Consider the following 7333-nt stretch of genomic DNA (forward strand, 5'->3'; position numbering starts at 1 on the left):
GAACACTTGAAATTACACAATGTTAAAACCCTTTATAATTTCAATAAAATAATTAAAAAAGAAAAAATAATTCATTCTATTTTATGGTTGAATAGTATTCCAAGGTGGGGATATACCACACTTTGCATATCCGTTCACCAGTAGATGGACATTTGTGTTGTTTTCCGTTTTTGTCTGCTATAAATAGGTTGTTATCAACACGTGTGTATAAGTCTGTGTATAGACATATGGGTTTATTTCCCTTGGATGGATTCCTAGGAGAGGAATGGCTGGGCAGACGTATGTAATTATTAAAGACACATTCAAGCTATTTTTCACCAGCACTCGATGAGAGTTTCAGTGACTTGACATCTTCAACAACACTTGCTATAGTCAGTCTTTTTAATTATAGACATTCTCAAGTGTGGTGGAATCTTATGATGACTGTCACTTGCATTTCCCCAATAACGCATGTTGTGAAGGAGAAAGCAAGACACGCACAGACTGGGAGAAAACATCTGCAAAACATATCCCTAGAAAAGGACGTGTATTTATAATATATAAAGAGCTCTTGCAACCCAATAGTAAGAAGACAAGCAGCACGTCATGTCTTACCAGGAGACAGCAGATCAGGCCTGTATAAGCACCAGGAGTCCCGCCAAGAAGATGAGGATGAGGACCCAGAAAAGGAGGTCTGGGGAGACAAGTGGTGGGGTGAACCACCTCCTGTCATCGCCCCAGGACTCCTGCTGACCCCACTGTGCCTCAACCATCCTTGACAAGCTTTGGCCAACTTTCCTCATCATCCAAAAACCTGTCCACCTGGTTCTCTTCGATGAGGCACAGCACCAAGATACTCGCCTCCTACCCTGGGCTGGGGCTTCCTGTAGGCTTGCCAGGCTTCACAATCAAGGTGTCATCTCTGTTGGGAGTATATTCTGGAATTGAATAAAATGGAGAATGCCTGTCAGTGTGTTTCACTCTTTTTAATATAACTTTTTAGACACAGAAAAATAAAGGGAACAGTCTCATAAACATCCATCATCTAGATTTACCAATGTATATTCCCTCCAATTAAAACAATATTTCATCAATGTATAAATTATTAACACTTGCCACACTTGATTCATCCCATGTATTCAATGAAATATTAAAGTCAAGTAGACATCATGATGTTTCACCCCATTTTAGTTCCATCTCTAAAAAGTGAGCACACCTTGCTCCAAAATCCAAGGCCATTATCACAGAACAAAAACGTAATTAATTAAATCATATTCATACCTCTGGGCACAGATGAGTTAATTTGAATGGACTTTCTTACGACAGCCATGGGGAGAATGGGTCATCACAGTTGGCAAGCCTATGGGATCTCTCTAAATTTGTAAATTCACACTGAAAAGTGTTCTTCCGTGCCTAGGAACACATCATCCCCTTCTCCTTTATCTATTTGCTTAATATTCATTTTCTAGGATTAATCTACAATGTAATTTCCTGCAGGAAGTCTTTTCTGATTTCTGCCAGCAAGTATGAGTTTGTTCACATCAAATAATTGATAAGTTTCAATTCTCTATTCTTGCTCTTGCCAGCTACAACATAAACTCCAGGAGGGTAAGACACACAGCATCCAGTGGGCATGGGGGGAGGGGTGCAGGTCTCTCTACGTGTACCTCTATCCAGACAACCACTTAGAGGTGTGCTGTCTCATATGCAGCAGCAACAAGTCTCTTTTTGAATTAAAATTAATTTTAGTTAAATAAAATAAAAATTCTAGTACTCCAGTAACATTAAAAATTAGTAATAATAAAGACGAGTCACAATATCATCCTTTGAGCACTCAACAGTCACATGTGGCTATGCACTGGACAGCACAGATATAGAACATTCCACCACTGCAGAAAGTTCTAGAGCATTGGTGCTCATCTAGAGTGGGACTTGGCAAACTATAGCCTGTGGATCAGGAAACACATCCACCCCCAAACCTGCAAGTCTGATTCACACACAGCTGGAGCCCCTCACTGACCATCTGGCCCAGTGGCGTTCAGTGCAGAGATAAGGAAACTAATGTCCAGAGAGGGGCGGTGACTAGTTTGAGGTCACAGAGCTGTCTAGGATAAGGTGAGGGCCACCTATATTACACTGGTGTCCTTTTCTCTCTCTCAATGGTGGGGAAAGACTGGGAGACTGTGCCACCACCTGCCAGTCTGAGAAAGTTCAATGCTCTCTCAGCCCCAGGTATCCAGAGTCCCCAGAAAAGCCTCACTTCCTTTCCCAATGACCAGGGAGCCTTACCATCACCAAGGACACTCTTCCTGTCCAGGGTCAAGTTCTGCAGCTGGGTACCATTCTGGGTCAGCCACAGGAATCCCTCATAGATGGCAACTCTGTCCAGTCTCTGTGCCAAGGTGGCAAGGTACACAGGGAGTCCACTCCAGTGTAGTTACTGTGGGGGACAGACCTGGAAGGGCACAAAGGATGAACAAGGGTGTCTGGAATTCTATCCTGATTTTAGATACCCTGCTTCTGGGTCCTGTCCAAAAGAACTTTCTGCAGTAATGTAAACATTTTTCTGCACTCCCAAATACACTCATTATTAGCCCCATGTTGGTATCGAGCACTTAAAATGTGGCTAGTGTGTGTGAGTGAGGAACAGAATTTCTCATGTAATTTAATTTCAAGTACGTAATATATAAGTAAATAACCACAGGGAGAACATTTTTGAAACTTTGGAGTAAGGACTTTTGAAAACGCATAAAAACAATGAGAACACTGGTAAAAATGGTCAAAATCAACTTTTCAGAAGCCTAGAAATTAATCAAAGGCTTGTAAGAATCTGAGGAGGGTTTAGTGAAGACACACGGTGGAATCTTGATAAATGTCGCAAATTTTGTGGCACTATAACATTCACTATTCCCATCCTGCTCTCACAATATCCTCCATAACTTTGAAAACCATCAGTCTTAGAACCATGGTAGCTGAGACAACCAGCAGCCAAGCAGCCATAATGGGTTTAGAGCTCTGAAAAACCCATCCCCATCAAACTGTCACTAGCTGACCTGCCTGGCAGCTCCCTGAAAAATCCCCATGTTCAGGGCTTGTCCTTACTTGACTCAGAGCTTGCCCAGGGTGGAATGTAGGTCCCCAAGGCACTTGGTAAAAACAATCAGCACTAATTGTTTTCTATTGTAGTGGCCTGAGGGAGTGAGTCCAGCTGAGGCAGGTAAGAGGTGAGCCAAAAACTTAGAGGAAAAATTGGAGGAATGAGATGTCCACAGGGGGCTTTGAAAACTGCAGTGTATTTGTGGGCATCTAGAAGGCCACAAAGGCTCAGGGATATGGCAGGCCCAGGACAGACTTGAGAACATCTTAATCTCTCACCTCTAGTTGAAGGGTTGCCTTAATATCTGAAAACTTGATTATGTAATACACCATATTAATAGAATAAGGGCCAATACCACGTATTTTAAACCATATATATAGAAAAGAATTTCACAAAATACAATGCCCTTCATGCCTAAAAAAGAAAACACTCAACAAATTAGGAATAGAAAAAAACTTTCTCAACTTATAAATAGCATCGATGAAAAACCCAAGGCTAACACCATATTCAATGTGAAAGACTGAAAATTTCCCCCTAAGACAGGGACAAGACAATGATGTCTTCCTTCATCTCATATGTTAATAACAGGTACTACAGGTTCTAATGAGGGCAATTAGGCAAGAAAAAGGAATAAAAGAAACCCAGATTGGAAGGGAAGAGGTGAAACTATTAGTTTTGCAGAGGAGAAGACATTGTATATACAAAAACCTAAAAAATACAACCCCCCCCACACACAATATGTGAATCGTATCCCAACGGTTTATAAAAATTTTAAATTGCCCCATGTGGCTAGTGGCTTCACTATTGGAGAGCACAGTTAGACTGCTGATATTTGTTGAAAGTCTCCAGAAGAGGAGGAGGAGGAGGAGGCTGGAGGTTGGTGGCCTCAAATGTTAATGCTTTTCTCAACCCCCGAAAACCTATGGATGGAGATGGTAGGATTCGCTGACAGGGATGTGGGGCAGAATGGGCACCATGTAAGTGACTTCCAGATCAAGGATGTGTCACGGGAGCTCAGAGCCATCAGCCGTCAGCTCAACCAATGCTTCCAATCTCCTTAACCTACATCAAGTCAGTGACCAGGCAGGAGTGGAATATGTCTCACAGCTGGCTGCCTCTGTAGAGCTTGGTGACCTAGAACAAACGGGAGGGAGAGTGGGTGAGATGGATGTCTCCTGTGGACGCAGGGGGCCACTGGAGCCAGTGAAAGATCACAGACCTTGGAGCAAGGGAGACCTGACTTCAAATCCTGGCTCTGCCCCTAACACATTGTGTGACCTTAGGCAAAATACTCCCCTTTCTGAGCTTCAGTTTACCCACGTGAGAAATGGGGAAGGCAGCTAGGACATCACCTCTGGAAAATGAGAGAACCCAGACACGCAGGGAAAGTGAAGAATTGAAACAATAATGTAACAGATGTAAGTTAGGCAGAGGAATGAGGGTGCTCTCAGGGCAAGGATAGACGGGAGAGGGAGACCCCACCTGGTCCTGGGTGTCTCCCTGCAGGGCGGTGTACTCCGAGGATGTGAGCTCCGGGTTGCTGAGCTTCCAGCTGATGCTGCGGAAATGTAACTGGTGCTCTCTCTGCATGCATAAACTCCAGGGTGCAGAGCCTGGAGCCACTGAGAGGAAGAGCAGACAGGTGGAGACTCTCAGCTCCCAGCACAGAGGCATGGTGGCCCACGGGGTCAGGGTGGTGGGTGCAGACAACGTCCACACTGGTGGCTGCCCCATCCTTCTCAGGCCTGGGGAGAGAGGGACGTGGGGAATCTAGAGAGATGTCCTGAAACCTCTGGGGTTTGGGCCAGAACAGGAAGGAGGAAATGGGAGGTGAGTGAGGAAACTGAGAGAGGGGTGGTCACAAAAGTGGTCATTAGGGGCAAGTGCTCAAGGGAGGGCCTTACCTGAGGGAGACCAGTCTGACACTCAAGGAAAAGGGGCCCAGGCTTCTGTTCTTGAACAAGGATCCAGCTGGGGAGGAAGGAGGAGGAGGATGAGCAGGAGGGACAGGGGTTGGGGGAGGGGCTGGGTGGGATTTAACCCACCAGGAGTTGCTGGGACCAGGGTCTCACCAGGCTCTGCAAGACCCTCTCAGTGGAGTTGAACGTGGCTGAGCTGTTGATCCTGTCTGAATACCAGAAGGTGGAGATGGTGACATTGACTGTGAGGGTCTTCAGGTTGTGCCCCAAAGCTGCAAGACGAGAGGGAGAGCGATGGCCATCACTGAGAGCTGGCCTGAGACCACACCAGAGTCCTGCATTCATTATCATCTGTCGTCTTCTCTCACAGTGGCACCAACACCCACACGTGTGGTCACCCAAGTCAGAACCAACATATCTGCTCAGCTCCTCCTCGCTCCCTGTAACACCCATTCACCTTGCACACTCGTCCTCAGATACACTCCATCCCTGTCCCAACTCAAGTCTTAACTTCCTTCACCCAGACCAATACCCCAGCAGGCACAGTGGATGCTCTGTCTAAAGGATGTTCTACGTGGACTACTAGAAGAATCTTTCTGAAATGAATACCTCACTAGGGCGACCACTGTTCTAGTACCACCCATTGCTCCCTATGGCCTTCAGTGTTTAGTTCAACCTTCTTGACCTGGCACTCAAGGCTCTACTCAATCTGGCTACTGCTGACCTTTCAGCCTCATTTCATCCATTTACTGCGAGTTAAACTTCATGCTTCACGCAACCCAAATTCGTTTCAATTCTCCCCATATGGCATGTTGTTTCTGGCTGGAGTCTTTGCTCATGGATTCCCCTCTGCCAGGAAAACTCTTCATCCTCTATTTGCCGGGGTCCGTCCTACTCATTCTTAAAGACTCCATTCAGGTGAACCTTTCTCTAGCAAGCTCTTCCCCTCCAAATTATGCCAGGTGCCACTCCCCGAATCCTCCCACATTGTGTTATAATGGTGTGTTAATTCACAAGACTAGGGGCTCTCTGAGGCCTGGCCTTAGACTGAATAGTTGGTATAATATTTGTGATCAGCATGATTGTCCTAAAACCAGAATTTCACAACCTGGCTTCCCAGCTCCTGGATCACAACTGGCTGGTAGGGGCTGGAGAGCTTCTCTTGCGAAGGAAAAGGCACCCCCAGATACCTGTGGTGGCTTCTGGTGGCGCAGGTGATGATCAAGTATGCAGGGATGTGGTGGCCGGCTAGGGAGCTGTGGAGAGGGCTGTCATCAGGGAGGGACAGAGTGGCAGGAGCTTCCAGGCTCACCTGGGCTCCAGCAGTGGCTCTCCCAGGACCACCATTCACAGGTGAAGCATAAATGAGAGTGAGGGTACGGGTCCCTGTGTGAGTAGAGTGATGAGCAAGCCTGTGGATGAGAGAGTGAGATGGGTGAATAAGAGAGACTGAACACAGAGGAAAGAGAGATGGACGGACAGAAAACTGGACAGACGGATGGAATACCTGGAAAAGGAGGACCAAGGGCGGGGATTCAGGAGAATAAAAGTGAAAACCGTGTGGGGTCAGAATGTGGTGGAGAACATGTCTGTGTCTAAGGCTTTCTCACCCTGGGCTGGGACTCTCCACCAGAACCCAAGAGAGAGAGAAGGGATGAGTTAGGACCCTTCCAGGTCCTTCTCTCACCAAGGACAGTGGGTGAAGGAGAACAAGTGCTACCCAACCCCAAATGCGATGGGACCCAGGACATCAGGGCCAGGAATACTCACTGTTGGTAGTCGGGGCTGCAGCTCCATAGGTATAACCTGTGGAGAGAAGGCGAGAGGAACTGAGCGAGGGTTGGGGTGAACATAAAGGATTAAGGGTGAGGGAGGATGTAGGGACGTTTGAGGGAAAAACAGAGGGAAAAGCAGAAGGGAAGAGGGGAGGGGTGTTCAGGGAGGTGTCAACGAGGTGGAAGCTGGCTGAACCCAGCGGTCACACCGTGATGAGAAGACTGAACCCTGACCAGAAGGAGAGAGAGATGGATCAAAACTCACTTTAGAGCAACGGAGGCAACACAGAACTTTGACTGGCAGAGAGAGCATGGCTGTATCATAGCACCTCACCACTGACGTAGAAGCTGTCCCCGTCCAGGGTGAGGAAAACCAGGTGGGTGACGCCCAGGTTCTCATGGCTCAGCTCCCAGTAGAGTCGCTCTCTGTCCACCCCGGGACCTGCGGGGCTCAGAGTGGAAGGTGCAGACGGTGTCCACCCCGCTGGCTGCCCCACCCTTCTCAAGCCTGGTGGAGGAAGAACATGGGGTTGTGCAATACTGAGCAGGTGTCCTTCTGGGTG

At 47.1% G+C, this 7333-nt stretch overlaps 1 long non-coding RNA gene across 1 annotated transcript; it reads right to left on the reverse strand.

The window, feature by feature from the left end:
- Positions 1–5211: 5211 nt before the first annotated feature.
- Positions 5212–7089, reverse strand: LOC131403698 (uncharacterized). Its single transcript, XR_009219484.1, has 3 exons — positions 7036–7089; positions 6766–6801; positions 5212–5267 (listed from the first exon to the last, which is right to left on the reverse strand). It is a non-coding gene; the product is annotated as an uncharacterized LOC131403698 (long non-coding RNA).
- Positions 7090–7333: the final 244 nt, after the last annotated feature.

This window comes from Diceros bicornis, unplaced genomic scaffold, assembly GCF_020826845.1.
Source record: "Diceros bicornis minor isolate mBicDic1 unplaced genomic scaffold, mDicBic1.mat.cur scaffold_78_ctg1, whole genome shotgun sequence".
NCBI lineage: Eukaryota > Metazoa > Chordata > Mammalia > Perissodactyla > Rhinocerotidae > Diceros > Diceros bicornis.